A 17,252-nucleotide genomic window follows, 5' to 3' on the forward strand; every position below is an offset into this window, starting at 1 on the left:
AATATGTTGAAAAGAGTTTACTGTAAAAAATTAAATGGCAAGGTGGTCAAGGGAGTGCTTGTCCACATCGTTGGCAAAAGGAATTATTATAAACATTAATTAGCTAGAATCAATAAATGTCTCATAGTATTATTTTGAATAAATGAATGCGTGCGAATGTTCATGGTTTAAAAGTTATTCTCAATCTCGAGTTTTATTGTCTATTTTTACGAAAATTTAGATGGCAAGGTGGTCAAGGGAGTGCTCGTTAACATCAGTAGCAAAAGGAATTGTTATAAACATTAAACAGCCAGAGATAATAAATTTATCTGTGAATTGTATCGAATAAATTAGCTCTGACCGGAGCTGCACTGCAAGCATTGTACGCGCCGCGTCACCTTCGAACCGGAGCCTTCTGCTCTGGTTCGCTTTAGTTTTTTTCTTTTAAAGAATCAGAGCCTTCTGCCTGATTCGCTTTTGATCCCCCGTGGATCGGAGACTTCTTCTCCGATTCACATCTTTTGCTCCACAATAATTGCTCGACTTGCGTGCGTTAGTTATTAAGATTATGTAGCGTTATTGTAAGAAAGGGAGCCAGAAGGAATATTGTATTCGTTCTGACTCCCTTTCGGGTCTCTCGTGCAGCAACCTCCTCGTGGTGAGACCTGGGCAATCGGTATTACATATCCTCTATTCGTAAGAACTTTTAGTGTCTTATGAATAAAGGATAATATCGAGCTAATAGCTGCACATTTAATAAATATGTTGATTTTTCAATAAATTCTATCCCTATACCTATTGTCTTCCATAACATTTTGCAATTTCACCTTCATTCAGATCAGAATATATGTATTATCCAAGTTGATTTGCCCCGGGCGTGAACAATGTCATATATCGTCTGGTTCTATTTAGGTAAAGAGACGAGATAGTATTTCGTCGGTGATAGTATTATAAGGCAATTACAGAATGGGTAATGTGAGCATTCTATACTATATCATTCTTCTTCTAATACTTGACGAGTATCTCGTCGGTGGTAGAACTTTTAGCGATGTGGTATTTCAGTTCACTGTAGGTTCCACGTTATCCCCGCGCCCGTCGCGCCCGGTTACTGTCCCGCTGAATAACACAGGGGCTGGCAGTCTCGTCGGTGATAATTCTAATAAATTTAATATTAATAAGTAGCTTTATTAGAGGAACGCCTGTGGACTTGACATAAAAAGTGTATAGAATTGACATAAAGAGTAATAAAAATAACAATTGCAATTAAAATCACAATAAACATAATAAAAAAAAAAATGATAAAGAAGATAATAACCATACCGAGAGAGCTGTAATGATTTAGTGTCTACATTAGCACAAGATGACGTCACTTTTCAGTTACATAGGTTTCGCGACTATCCGAATTGACAGATCAAAGTCGCAGGATACTTGATTGTTTAGACACTTTATACGAAGGAATAGAATAACAAAATTAATTTGGGTCTGATTTGTAGAAGATTGTGGAATACGGAGGCGTCGTGGAGAACGTGGGGATAAGAAGAAGAGGAATTGAATGATAGAGGAGCGTACGGAAAAGTATAAGGTATCGAAGCGATCGGTGACTTATCACAGACATTTCCCGGCGTTATCTATGTAAAAGGAGTACTGTACGGTTGGCCGTATGCCATAGTGGTGAATGCCGGCCGATGTTACAGCGTGTTCGAGAGAGAAATGAAGTGAAAAGCGGATAGCGGGGGGATGGTGGCGGGAAAACTCGGGGGAGTGGAACAAAAAAAGAGACCGGAGTACATACATAGCTAGCCCCGAGTAGCGAGCCGCGGATTAATGCGAGTTTCCACTCCGCGTACCCCAGCCCTAGCATTTACACGAACATCAGTTCCTGACCCCGTTCTCTCTGTTTCGTTTAAATTTCTCTCATCGCGGGCACCGGCGCGGCGCGGCGTATCGGGAATCGAAGAATGCACCAGCTGTAACGACGCATCATCGGCTTCCTATCGGTGGGATTTTTCATTCTCGTTTCGCGCGATACGCCATCGATGCCGGTTACATTGGCGGTCATTTTTTTACCTTTTTCATACACTCCACGATAAAACTATCTCGCGGAGCCCGATATCGACCACCGTGGGGGGCAACATGTTGGTTATGGTTACCAGAAATATTTTTATTCGTTTTTTTCATTCCTCCAATACTCGAGTCTACGTACACTACCGTCTAATTTAGAGCTGAATCAGACGAGCTGTTAGCGCGCCATGTTTGTTCTTCGGGTTGCCGTACAGGCCGACTTTTATCCGAGATCGATGATATAACAATTTGTAATTATCTTGGGAGGCAAAGTACATAAACATTTAGGATTATTTTGGATTTTTGATTGGTGCTGATTTTGGTGTTTGATTTTGTAAGACTTCGCGAGACGAGCGCTGGAGCGCCATGTTTGTTCTTCTCGATGGCTGCGTGTACAATTGACGATTTTTATAAGAGGTAAAGTATAAAAGTTTTTCATTGATTTTTCTCTTGTTTTGAATGATAAAAATTACAGAATTGTGTTCTTACGTTTCACGTGTTGAACCAGTGAGATAAAATAGTGTTAATGTTTTTCCAGCGGGAAGTGGTGCCGCCAAAGGAGATTGGACGGGGGCAAACGGTCGGGTAAAAGCAAAATCCGGGCACGCGAATCGTGTGCGTGCACGGTGGCGATGAATAATGGGACATTTGGACCAGTGGACGTCGTGCGGGCCGAATTCGTAGAAGAGGATCGTCCTGCGCGCGAAATACAGGTGCGTACACGCGATATAATCCACGGGATTTCAGGGAATGGTCGGCGAATTCGGCGAAGCCCGCTTTTGCGGTGAACGGCGGCTGAGAGAGGGTTGGCGTGACTTACGCTCGCCACGTGTCCGCGAGTACGTTTGCGAAACGATTGGCTCGATCCGAGCTCGTTTGTCCCGGCCGATCGACCATCGATCTACTTAAGTAACAGACCGTAGATCTCTCGTTATCGCCCACTGAGTTCTTGGTAACCGAGTCACTCGCGGTGACTGCGGAAAGATGGAACGGGAGTACATCGGACGATCAGACCTTCCCAGGGATCTTTTTTTCAAGGGCTCACTTGGATCGCCGCTACGTGCAACGGGGCCACGTAAATTGAGTTATGGAGGCGGTGGACATCTTCGGGAACACGGTTACGCAAGAATTATTACATTTATAAAAAATTTCACTTATCTAACGTTATTGAGTCACGACAATTTTGTTGTACATGTACTAATCATTAACCCTTTGCACTCGGAGCTATTTTAACTCGAAAATTAAACATTCCATGGGTATCAAATTGATATGATAACTAGATTGTAATAACTAGACGATTTTGAACGAAATTCAATAACCTAATAATCTGATCTTGTGTAAGACCAGCACTAAACGAACTGTACCCATTGGTTGTGCACCAATTATCAAACTGGATAGAGTGTCTACGTGCGGACGGCGATGCACCGCATGGCGGGATGTGACTCATGCCACCTGCAGCGACCACGTGCTTCGGTTTACAATAAAATGCTTTCAGGCATTACTTTCAGTATTGTATTGTTTATTGGGTAGAAGAAGTGTGGACACTGAAAGTTTAATTGAATGATTAATATTGGTGGTTTGGAAGAGACAATTATATCCACATGCAAAATAAGGGTCATAGGAAGTTAGGACGTATTATGACAAATGATCTTTTCCTCTATCATTTGTTTTACTTTTACTTAAAAAGAGCAGTAACTTGTCCCAGTGCCCAGAATCCAAAAGTAATTATTCACAAGGAATGAAATTTGACGATAAAATTATTAAATGAAAAGAAAAAATTAACGATATTTATACATAAAATGATTGTTACATGATTAATAATAACAATGTCCTCCTGGTATGCAGTTTTGCACGAAAGAAATGTCTCGTACACATCGTGATATAATCGAGTATCGAGTTAAGCCAGATTTGTCCGCACTGTGCGTCGGGTAGCGGATGCAGATTGATCGTCCGGCGGTATGTAAATTCCGGCGGCAGTATAAAGTGCCTCACCCAGTATACGTCGGTCGTAATGAGCCTGCCTCCTCGAGATAGAGACAATAATACTAACAAGAGCAAAATGAGGGAGGCGCCGCAGTGTCGCAGTGTATATCGATCACAAAGAATCGCCTAGGTGCCCGTGATTCAGAGTAGCGGCTGCCTCCCTCCTCTTGTAAGTGGCTTTACGTGGCCGGCCCTCTCTCTAGTTTCAAGCCCGAGGTAGCTCATGAAACATGGATCGAGAGTCGCCCTGGAAGAAGCTGCGGGAAAGAAGCCGACCGCCTGCCGCGCTGATCATCACTGTTAGCGATGGGACCAATACCCTCGCGCATCGGTACCGATATCTCAGCCGGGACACTGTGTCTCGGATCCTCTCCACGGCTTTGAGGAGCCTACCAGAGCCGCTTGGGGTCTTCATCAAAATTGACGGTGGATCACTTAGGCGTCTGATCGATGTGAGGCGGCCCACTCGAAGCGTATGCATCACTCGAACCCAAGGAGATTCTGACGTAATAGCCTAACAGAAGCTGGCTCCGAGGGGTGCGAGGATTGTTGTTGCAGGGCTCGGATCCGCCGAACAGGGGATTCGAAGTCACGAGAACCGGGGAAATTGGAATTAGGCGAGCGAACGTGGCACAGGGAATTATGGGGAACGCGTAGACGCACGAAAATAGAGATATGGAGATTCGTCGGGAATTGAAGGGAGTGGAAACGCACCGGTACACAGGCTTGAAGCCGGTATGTTTGAAAAAGCCGGAAGACGAAAAACAAGAAACTCGAAAACACAGGAAATGGAAATGCGGAAATTTCGAAATCTGACAGAGTGGAAATTTGGGAGGTTCGGATATTCTATGGACCTCGGGAAATATGGAAATATGGGAACGGACGCGAACCGCGAACGCGTGTTATTTGTCTACATGCAAATGCTGTGAACGTTTGAATTAGAGTCGGCCGAAAGGTCGATAGATTTTTTCGAAAGAAGTACCGTGGAGATGTTGGATGACTTCGCGATCGGTCCCATCACTAATCACCGACGTGACTACGCGGCTAAGTTCCCTTCGGTAGCAGCACTAGCGCACGGCCACTCAAGAAAAACTTCCTGGCGCTGGATTCACGGAAATTAGTGCCACCGCGATGCTTCCCCTGAACATTACTCCGCGCGCCGATATGCATTATGCAAAACCGAGAACTACCGCGTCGTAATTGTATCGTTTTGATAAGTAAGCTCGCGCGAGAACCACGCTGCCGTTCTCTACCCCACATCACCCTGTCCCTCTCGTTTCTTCTTTTCTTGCGATTACCCTTTGCTGGTTTGCAGTAATTGTACAGAGCGATTCAGAAACGTTCGCTGGGGGTGAGAGCAACGCAATTAAAAAGTAAAACAATGGGAAAGCTAAATTAGGTGCCGTTTCGAATTTGTGCTTGTTTTTCCGGGATCGAAAGAGTTCGACGAATTTCTAATAGAAATTACTTGATAAATAATTATTCTGTAACAGGGTCAGAGATACTTTCGAGACATTCCAACGGTAGACTTTGTTTTAATATTCGCCATTTTAATTGGAGCAGAACCATCGCGTGGCAGAATTAAATTGAAATCGTTGATAATAGTAGCCGAGCCGAGAGTGACCTTGCACTTTAATTTCGCTGACTTAATTTCAGTTAACGGTATCGCGAACAAAACCTCGCCGGCACTGTTTGCGAACGTGCGAAGTCTCATTGAATCCGTAATATCGGCCATTGTAACAACCCGTAACGAATTTTACGAGCTGCTGGCGTGCACCGTATATCGAGAGTGCATTAGAATGGAACAGTGTAAAAGGCTTAACTAGATTTATTAACGGGAACGTATAAACACCGGTAATCGTGGTGCATTTACAACCTAGCGAGTACGGCGCGGCGATTCGGTGTTAGGCAACACGTTTATGAACAACCAATCGAAGATTATATCATCGCATTAATCCTTGCCGAATAGTTGGATTAATTCGCCGTCCAGCTTATGCTCGTTGAAATACCGTTGTTCTTTATTAGGAAATCCTACGAAGCGTAATTTCTAGGTAACGAATCGACCGATATAAATCGGTGTTTGAGACCATCGGAGATTCCATCGGAGTTCTCTCTGTAGCTGATTTACAATTAGCTTAAAAGATTCTCCCGGTTTATAGTTCTTTGATGGTTCCGTAATTTAATAACAGCGCGTCACGGCTCGTATAATTCACAGTCACTGAAACTGAATTACGGGTTCGTTTTACTTTTGACCCGCACGAATATTCTTCCATTTCCGGTCGATTCCTCGTCGCGGTCTTGCCAATCGCCATTAATGTCCCCGCGGATTTCCAACTTTCATCGAAGACTCTTCTTCCCAGAATTCTGTATCTAATTTCTTAATGTGTGGCTTCCTCTTCCAATCAGTCTTCCAGTTACACGACTGGCTTTCAACGTAATTACGCCGCGCGCGCGCGCGCGCGCCCGCAGGGTGCAAGAAAAGACGACGCGATTTGCGCATCCCCGTCGCGACAAATATTTTATCAAGCAGTTCCCGACGGTCGCGCGTTCGTCCGCGGTTTTTCGAGATTTCGGCGCATTCGTCATCCGCGTGGTCGGCCGTCGCTTTTTTCTTTGTTCTAATTACTGAGGGCCGCCCGGCGGTATTTCATCCGCAATATCGTCCACGAACGTTTCTCGGCTAGCCCGAATCCTCCTAAAACATCCCGCAACCACCGCCGCCGCTCCAGCTTCCTCAAACAGCATCATCCGCCCCTAATTGCGGTCCGCATATTTCACCCGCGTACAAATATTTTCCTCGGGCCACGGAAAGATGCATTTCGTAAAACATTTTCCCGTTTCCGCTTTGGAACCCGGCGAACAGCTTTCTCGGCCGTGATTGCCCGTCCACCTGTACCAAATATTCCTAACAAACATCCCCTCGGGACGAGATGCATCTCTTAAAAACATCCTCTGTTTGCACTCGGACTCTTCCTTCCTGCTCCTCCAGTCTCGGCGGCTCGCTGTACTTTCCAACCGGAAACTCCGATTTGTTAGCGTTATTGTCGTAGGTTTACCGGTTGACAAACTCTTTCAATTTTGATCTCGTCCACTGCATATTATCCCAAATGTTTTCAGAATAATTAGGCTACAGACCAGTCAAGCAAAGATTCACGCCATGCGAAAATGTCAGCTGAATGCTACCAAAATCGACGAACCATCTTGTGCCACATGACCGGTTATCTACTTCACAATTATTGAACATTTTTTTATAGGAAAATAGTACAAACCGTACAGAGTTTAAGTAAAATCAATCTTCTTAATTTTATATGTTGTCTGCTTTGTCGGCAACTGTAGGTCGCAGGTGTCCATTGTGAAGTCTAGGGACGCTTCTGTAGACAAGAGGCTGAAATCGTTTGGAGGGGGCAAGTCCGAGGGAGAAGTAAGTCCATAGTGTAAGGAAAAGCTGTAAGGAAAAGCGGGTTTATTAACTGGGCACACGGATAACCAAATGTTAACGACAGACGTGTTCGCCGCGGGCGCTCGTTTCGATCTGCCTTCTTTTTACAATTCGTTGACGATTGTAATTTTACAATTCTTCTGTTCTTTCCGATTCTCTATTTTTATAAATTTACCTATATACAGGTTGTCCCAAAATTTCTGTTACACGTTTGGTTTTCAAAGCTCTATAGAGAGGTGTATTTTTTTAAATATTTTCTTTGACGTGTTGAAGGTAATTTTAAGGTCAAGATCACTTTTTTGAATGGAAACATAATCTTTTTATTACACCAACTTATTCTACGAGAAAAAGCAAGTAAGTTCTATTGGAAACGTTTTTTAATTTAACAAGAACTTTTTAAGTTATTCAATGATAAAGACACCTCAAGAAGTGCCTAATAGGTCAGCGCGCTCTCCTGATTGGACGCCATTAGGGTTATGACTTTATCATTGAATAACTTAAAAAGTTGTTGTCGAATTAAAAAACGTTTCCAATAAAACATACTTGTTTTTACTCATAGAATAAGTTGGTGCAATAAAAAATGTATGTTTCCATTTCAAAAAGTGAACTTGACCTTAAAATTGCCTCCAACGCGTCAAATAAAATAGAAAAAAATGAAACTTTCTATAGAGCTTTGAAAACCATACAAATTTCATATATAGGGTTAAAGTGCGAATGATGTGTAAGAACGTTTATACCACCGTGTTGATGACTGAGTGTTTCACTCATATGTTTGTCTGTTATATATAATTTTATTGGTTTATGTTGTTATATATAACAGACAAACATATGAGTGAAACACTCACTCATCCACACGGTGGTATAAACGTTCTTACACATCATTCGTACTTTAACCCTATACATAGAAGTATTTTTTTCTAAATACGATGGATCAAGAGATATCTCGTGTAACATAAATTTTGGGACACCCTGTATAGGGTTGTTAACACACACACACATACATACACCATCCGTACTTCAACTCTATAGACATATCTATACATACACAAACGGTACTTCAACTGTACAGACACATACATACATGAACCATCCGTACTTCAAGTCTATAATAGGAAAGAAAAAGGGAGAAATTGATCGGCCATGGTGGACGTGGTCGCCTCGTTACAAAATACTCGATACTCACGGGAGGTCGGCTTTCGTTCGAAACGGCTCTATCTTCATGCGAAACCAGAGAGAGCCGGGTGGCTACGCCGCCATAAATGGGTGATGTACGATGTAACGATCTCTTCACTCTCTCGTCCCGACATCACAATTAGCCATCTACGTAGACACGGCTACGAACTAACAAACCGAACGAACAAACTGTCGCCGCTCGGTCCGGCTGGCGTGCACCGAGAAATTGCGTTCGTTCAATTAACGACAGACTCGATTAACTGTATCCCCCCGTGTCCCCTCGTCATCCCCCCCCCCCCGTGAAACCACCCTCCTATCCCATGGCGAGCACGTTGACCAGCACGAATATAAATTAGCGACTTCAATCGATTGTTTGTCCCGGGGAGATCGGGGAAGTGTCCCGGCCCGTGGCGTGGTTCCGGAAAAACCGTGCGGAACGAGGATCCTGTCGGTTGGCGCAGGTTTTTCCGACGATTTAGTACTCATAGATCACAAGATTTCGCGTTTGCAGTGGATAAAATTCCGCCCGCGTTGTTTTTTGAGGGATTAAGAAGCTATGACGCACACACACGCGGGATGCTTTTAATCCTGAAACGTGTTCGAGAGTTATCGGATCCGGCGGGCTACTAGTTTCCGTTCTTAAAGCTTTGATCGCTTTAAGCTGCTAGACAGATTTTGCATTTGTAGGTCGCGTAGACCAATTCATTTCTGCAACGGTCGGAAGCGTTTCTATCAAATGATCGCAGTGGTTCGCGTTTGATTTCGAAATGAAACACAGTAGCATTCCATAGTAACAACTTTAGTAATCGAATGGTAATCTCAACTGTCATCCAAAATTGTCTACCAACGTTTTACCTGTACATACACGTGGCACCCACCTCGAATTCGCGTGTCTCCGTTCGAACCTCGAAAAATCGTGTCGCTCGCAACGGAGCACGAACTAATTCGCGATAATGCACGGCCCTCGTGAATTACCATAGGTTCAAAAATGATTCTCCATTTCCCGGAATCAGAAGCACGTAACGGCACGCTATCGCTTGATATAATACCCATCGCAGAAGCTTCTCGTTCCTGTGAAAATCTCGCCTCGCTCCGCGGAGAGGATCCATCAGCGTGCGATCCGGAGTTGCATAAAAATGAAAGGATTGTTCAGGAATGCTGTTTGATCGAGACCGGAGTCCCGGGACGCCGGTTTTCCTTCCGTGTCCCTTTTTCCACGGCAGTGGAAAGTGGCGCGAGCCTCCGAGCTGTTAAGCTCCTTGCACTTTCGTGGAAGCTCGCTGGCGAAGCAACTGCTTATAGCCACTTAATCATTTATTCGATTTAACAGACTGAACGTAAGTTTACGTAAAGTAAGTCGAATCTGTTCGAAGTAAAGTGAGACATTATTACTATGTTTAATTGAACGTAACGGTCCACGATCTGCTGCACACGGCAGAACTATACGAAAGAACTGACTCGCGAGTCCGGCGGATTCGTCGGCGCGGCAGGATCGATCGATAGACTTGTCCACGGCACGCTTTTCCCTCTTTATTGCCCGTTCCATGTAGGTAACTATCAGCGTCACATTTGTCCGGCGACTCCTTTACTTTTGTTTTCCCTTCCCCGGTTTGTCCTCGCGCAACACGCGACCGTCGCTTTTTCCGGGTCGCGAGACCCGCGTGCAGCGGATTGAGTTCGAGCCAGGTTTTCAGTCTCGATTGCAATGGCCTCCTTTCTTTCTTTTTTCCCCCACCCTCTTCTAGCCCGTGCTCCCCCTTTTTTCTCCTGTTTTATTACCGACAAGCCCGCCCGCAAAGACGGAACAAAACCGCGAACAAGTTTTTATCGGTTCTACGAATCGGCTGAGTGGCTCGAAGATTGAATTATTTACCGACCCGATCGATCTTTCCCTCCGATCGGCGGCCGTTCTGTCGTTGTTCCGCCGTTTCCACCGTAAAGGGTTCATTACGGGCCGGGTTACACTCGGCCTGCCGTAAACAATCGGAAAAACTGGTTTTCCGCTGTCCGACAGCCGAATTGTAGGATTTATTACGTTGGAGGGAAAGTTCTGTCGTATTTTAGATAAGTAGGTAATTTTGCTTGTAAATCGAAACACACGTGTTGCTAGTGAGGCATTTATGAAACAGGAATTGACAAGAAATAAACATATAATTGTATAAATTGATTCAAATGTTTTCTTTTAAATACGGCAATACTTTCCTTCCAACCTAATATCTAAGAAATTATTTACACATTAGCTAGTAAACGAATCCTTCTAACGTCGAAAAAAACTCAAGCGGTTCGGTCCAATTTTGAAAAAGTTATTCGGTTTTAAAAGGTGTACGAATACTTCGTACACCCACTGTAAAGTTCTTTGTGTTTCCATATATTCCATAATTATATTGTACCTGTAAATATCTATATCCACTATGTAGATTCGAAGATTGAAGCTTCTTCTGTAAAATCACTCCTCAAACGTCGCTGTACGTGTTCTGTAGTCGTTTTATTGAACATGATTTGAAATATAACATTTCATATTACCCGAAAAAATACACTAAGTGATCTAAGCAACGAGAACTGCACGATGTAAGTAAAACGAATATCCCTTCCACTGCCGGGAATTATATAAAACCATCATTTGCACTGTATTTAGTGCTTTAATTAATTTCCAGCGACTTCGCTGTTCGTAAAAGTATTAAAAATTTTCAATTGTTGCATTCTCGTTTCTCGATTGTTCGATCTATCCCATAATCGGCGAGAAACTTGCCGCCCGGGAACGGTGGAAAATTTCGCGTGGACGCGACTGGGATGATTTTTTGATCGAACTTTCAAATCGGATCAGGATATTTGTAATTGGACGTGCGGCAAAACGGATGTGCGCGCGTACTCGCGGACGCACAATAGGGTAAAAGGAAAAAAATAGACCGGGGAATAAAATGCTATCCTGCGAACTGAAATTTTCGTGTAACGCCGCGTGGCGCTTTTGGTTCCCGTACTTTTGATATTTCACGAGCTTTTCAGCGGCGGGCAGCGATTTTCAATGGGATTGTCCTGCGGGAAGTGCAACATCAAAGGGAGCAGCGTTCGCAAATTGAGCGGAGTTCGAATAGTCTGCCGCCTTTTCATAAATCCCTCGAGAAGTCAATGCGCGACTACGATAAAAACACGACCTCACGGATTCTTATCGTCATTAAAATCATTCGCTTCGCGGACCTCGAAAATTCTTCACGACGTCGGACGATTGGAAACTTTTATAACCGAATAACCAAATCCACTTGTAGTCGCTCAAGATAATATTCGGACACTTTCAAAAATGTTGGACCATATATATTGGAGAAGCTAGAACAATTAGTTTACTACATGACGTGGAAAAGAAATTTTGAACGAATTACAAAAAATATTCTTACACTATTTTCGACATTTTCAAACGGTTGAAAGAGAAGATACGTTTTCGTTCAAGTTCAGACTCTTACAATCGACTCGGGCAATTTTTCTTTTGGATCAAGATCCACAGTCTAGTTATTATGCAGTGCGAACATGTAACTGTGATAAATGACGATCAGTTTAGCACACAACTGAATACATTCGCAGGACATATTCGGTTCCGTAGAGTCAACAATGTCGATAGATAAAGTTCACATCCGACACTGCATTCTTCACAAATTCCAACAAGCAAAAATGCTGCTAAACCATGTGAATCGATTGGCTCTGGTGAACATATTGTGTTATTCGATGCATTGTAGTTTACATGGTTTACAAGTGGTGGTTTCAGGTTGGTAGACAACCTGAAGTTAACAGACTGAAGGCCAATTTCCTGAACAAAGAACGCGTCCGTGAGTGTTCATCTTCTCGGAGGATGAAGGTGCTCGAAAACCGATTTGATGGAAGTTTGTTGGCGAAATTGGAGCGGCGGCTCATTACCGGAACCAATTTTTGATAATTTCGAGCACGCCTGCATAATAAGGACGGCTCGAGGTGGAAGTTCCCACGATTTTTCTACGGGAGCCACTCAGACGGACCTTACTGCGCAATCTCAGTTATCAGGGGAGGACATCGCGAATTCCCATGAAATTTTCTTCTGCATCTACGGGTGTCTCGTCGCCCACGGCACTTGAAAGACAGCGTGGACGGGGATCGAGGCTGATACTTCCGATTCCGTACTCCTCTCCGCGACGCGATAAACCGAAAGTGGAGTTTAACAACGGCTCCGGAAGAAACCGTGGCCGAGCAACTTTGTGATCCGGGGACTAATCTCCCATCTAAGCCTTGAACGGGTCCTTTTCGATGCCTCGGGCTGGGAACGATCGAAAACGAGATCCGATCTTCCGGGCGAACCTCTCTCGGTTCTCGAACACTGTTTCGTTTTAATGTTGTCCGCGGATATACAGGAACGGAGGCAAAGGAGTCGCGATTATTTAGAGAACAGGACAGCTCATCCGAGAATATGAAGTTCTTTTCACGACGACAATAATCAAAAGCAAATTCAACGAACACGTACGGAATTCGAGTGGAGATCTTTAGTAAAGTACTTTGGAAAAGTAAGGTCAATGTCCCTATTTCTGATCATTAGACTGCGGATGTTTATGCATTTTTCAATTTTTGGAGACGAATTTTAAGAAAGCGGAATAGATGATAGCCTTTTTAGATCTGAATTAAATCAAAATCGTACTAAATTCTGTCATGTTTTAGATGCTGGCAGTTTTTGAACATTTTCAAAAGCTATAATTGCAGTCTACTCATCATGTAAGAGTTCTGTTATCGCAGAAAACTTATTAGATATTAAATTTGAACTTCCCTTTAAACATTGCATTAAAAAAATTTGTTCAGACATTTTAACGTAATCATAGTTTACTTAATGCGAGGTATGAAACGTCCCTATTTCTGCTCAGCAAAAATTGAAATGCTCGTTCACAAGCTTGTCCCAGGTTCTGCTCAAGTATTCACGCGCGATGTATGTATATTCTGATTAAAACGTTAAAAGGAACTGTCTGAAATGTAAAAACGCTTTCTATTTACAATACTAAAAAATATTTATAATAAAAATTGTGCCGTCACATTCAGTTGCGGACGAAGTAGCATTTTGTACGAAAATACTGGACTAATTTAAAATAATGTATTGTAATAGGAGTATTGACCTTACTATACAGTGAGTTTAAAAAGTATTCGTACGCCCTTTAAAATAGAATAGCTTTTTTATAATTCTACCAAACGACCTGATTTTTTATAATCAATTAGAAGCATTGGTTTACGAAATGATGCGCAAAAAAGATTTTCCAAAAATTACAATTTACAAGGTTGCATGCAAAAATGAAAAAGGCATTTTATAAAACTTTTTTGTCTATTTTATTTCTGCGTGTAACCTCGTAAATTATAATTTTTGGAAAATCTTTTTTTTCATATCATTTCGTAAACGAATGCTTCTAATTGGTTATAAAAAATCAGGTCGTTTGGTACAGTTATAAAAAAAGTTATTCTACTTTGAAGGGCGTACGAATACTTTTTACACTCACTGTATATTCCGATTGAAATGTTTAGAATTACATGTCGGATCATACAAATAAGCGAAACTGTCTAAAATGTAAAAATGCTTTCTATTTACAATACTATAAAACATTCATGATCAAAATTGTGCTACCACATTCAGCTATGAAGGAAATTTTGTACGAAAATACTAGACTAATTTAAAATAATGTTTTGTAATAGGGGCATTGGCCTTACTATACACATGTATACTCTTGAAGAGCCATTTCCGAGCGAGATTATAGATGAAAGTTTCCTGAAAGGTTGCTAAATACAATCTTTATAGGCTTCCGATCGGAGCAGAGTGAAATAGGTGGAAAATAAGCTAATAGGAACTAGTTCACTTCATTCTTCATAGTGCTCGTTCTCGACTCGCACAACGCGACCTCGTTTTCCTCTTTTTTTCCTATTCATTTCGCTCCGCTCCGACGATCGGCGTACAGGGAAACATCTGAAAAGATGAGTTTCGCCTGTGTCCCATCCTATGCAAACATCCCGAGCTATTTGTACGGTGTACCGCATCTCAATGGAAACGTTATTCCGTTTCGAAATCATTTTACTTGGTAATACGATTTTCTGTTTACCCCCCGGTTTCTTTCGGCACCGCGTGAAATTGCGCATGAAAATTTCGCCACTTCCTATACCGTTCATCGTCATCTATTCTTAATCCCTGGACGCATGCTACTTTCAGCATAGTTCGACAGACGTGCAAATTTACGAACTCCGAGCTCGTTTCCAACCCTGGACACGCACGCGCGATTCTTTTTAATTATTACACAGCCTGGGGACTTCTGCCAGCCAGCTTTCTGCCAATTAAAATTCATAATTTGCTTTCGAGGTAGTTTTTACCGATTCTGCTCCCATTCTTCGGTTGATTCAATGATTACACTTAGCACTCGTACTCCGGGCTAATATAATCTCGCAAGGGATGTTTCGGCTGCATTCTAAAAGGGGTATTCACTTAATCTTTTCTATATGCAACGGGAATTAATAATACTCGAATTGAAAACTGATAAACAGCCCAATTACTTTTCGCTTTGAACACGCTTCCATCGAAACCGACGTACGTGTGCAATTAAATAAATTCAAGCTAAGGGTAATTAAATATCGAACGTTGTGGGTGTGCATAATTAAATAAAATATTTTTATTTAACTTCTGTTTCTTATAATTGACTCAGACAATTTTTATTCTGCAGTGAAATTCGCATAGGAGTCTGAAGAAAATTTGTGAATGTAAAAAGATTGGGAACTTACTCAAGGGAGTAGACTTGTTTTTCCAGAATTGCAATTCTCATTTCTCGATAATACAAAAATGGGGGTTTTTAGTAATCAAAAACGTTGGATAAAAGATCGATCCAGACCGCCATCGCCCCAAAAATGCCTACTTTTTCGTTTACGAGGCGTAATTTGCATTATTCGGAAGCATACAACTGCTATTTTCACAGCTACACGTGCCAAATAATGCAAATTACGCCTCGTAAACGAAAAATAGGACTTTTGAGGGAGACGGGGCTCTAGATTGATTTTTCATCTAGCGCTTTTGACTACTAAAAAGCGTCCCGCACCCTTGCAATTCTGGAAACGAGTCTACCGCCTGAATGTACGCGTTATTTGAATTTTCATTTAAATTTTAATGAACAATTCGAGTGTTTTAAGCGATCGAAAAAGATTTGCGGCTGGAACATTTAGCCGAAGGGAACGGAACAGCCGAGCATCTGGTCCGCAGATAATTTTTTTTTTATCACTCGAAGCCAACAGCGGCATTGTAAACCGGCACAACGTTAAACTTCCCTTTTCTGCACTTAATAGCGTGTAGAGATGATGCATCGCGCCACTTAATTTTCTTCTCGCAGCCGGTATCACGATCGAAATAATTTCTGGCCAGGTTTTTGGGGCCATTTCGCGGCGAGCGAAACTTACTGCTCCACACCGCAAAGTGCGAGACCCGCAACTGGTGGTTGATAAAAAATGAAAGTATGCTTGATCTATGCATCCTGTCCGAGCGCAGAACTATTTCCATCGTGGAAATTTTCAATGTTCCTCGCCCCTGGTTTCGAGGAGTTCTCTCGCGTTCGATTACAAACGTGTATTTACGACACAATATCCGCGGACCATTCGCCGCCATTTTTCCATGGTTGAATTTTACGAGCGGATCATATTGTCGGGGTATATCTTGACCTTTTCCGGTTCATCTGTAATACACCGACTGAATGTAAATATTTTCTGGAATGGTGCTCCCGTAGTGGAACTCGAGAAATGGGGCTCACTCGCGATAGCATGCTCGTGGGAGTCGCAACAGTCAGCAGTGGAATGCATTTTTGAAAGTGCTGTTTAAGACATTTATTTTCATTACGGCCGGTATCGTTGAATTCCCTTCTCTGTAAACTCTGCTTGAGTGGTATAGAACAATTCTATTTTCTGGGTTACCGTGCTTTTATATTCTGCCTCTCGAAGCTCTTTCCTCACTCTACCTTTTCAGAAGCGTACAAAATATAATATTACATCATAGATTAAAATCCATATGGTGTTTATTTAATTTGTTCGCCGATTCTTCGGTGCCTTTCGATTTTCACTTCTCAAATTGAGGACGAAAATGTATTATTAAGCGCCGTATGTGCATAGTATCCTATTTTATTTCCTTTATATTTATTGCAATTATTTTTCTCTCAATTTTCTGATGTTTTTGTATTTGATTTTTTAATTTACTTTGATTATATTTTCTCAAATCGACGGTAAACATATACAATTACATCACGAATGAAAACGTACGCGTATTTTTTTATTTTGTACCTGAATACTTTGGCGTCCTTCGATATCGTCTCCATAAAATGACGCTAAAAATGTATTATTGCACCGTGGGTTAAATGCCGTGCGCGTCCGATATTTTTTATTCGGTCTCCGGTGGTTTTCGATTTTGTATCCATAAATTGGTCGCGCAAAGTGTATTATTGTACCGCGGACTGAATTGTACGCGCCGGATATCGTTCAATTTTCTATCAACGTTGTAACGCAGTTCTAGCCAGAGTGCGCTGTTCACATTCTGTTTAATTTGTCTCGCTGTATATCTACATACAAATGGGAACGGTGTACCAAATTGTTTGTGTTTAGTGTACAC

The 17,252-nt window shown here is 42.3% G+C and overlaps 1 protein-coding gene across 1 annotated transcript in view; it reads left to right on the forward strand.

Moving 5' to 3' along the window:
* Positions 1–816: 816 nt before the first annotated feature.
* The window catches only part of LOC143212319 (uncharacterized), a 90,180-nt gene continuing 73,744 nt past the window's right edge, over positions 817–17,252 (forward strand). The window contains exons 1-3 of the mRNA XM_076430982.1: positions 817–1,561; positions 2,380–2,457; positions 2,579–2,753. The gene's annotated coding sequence lies outside the window, so the exon portion shown is untranslated. The remainder of the gene's footprint in view (positions 1,562–2,379; positions 2,458–2,578; positions 2,754–17,252) is intronic.

The sequence above is a fragment of the Lasioglossum baleicum genome, chromosome 1 (assembly GCF_051020765.1).
Source record: "Lasioglossum baleicum chromosome 1, iyLasBale1, whole genome shotgun sequence".
NCBI lineage: Eukaryota > Metazoa > Arthropoda > Insecta > Hymenoptera > Halictidae > Lasioglossum > Lasioglossum baleicum.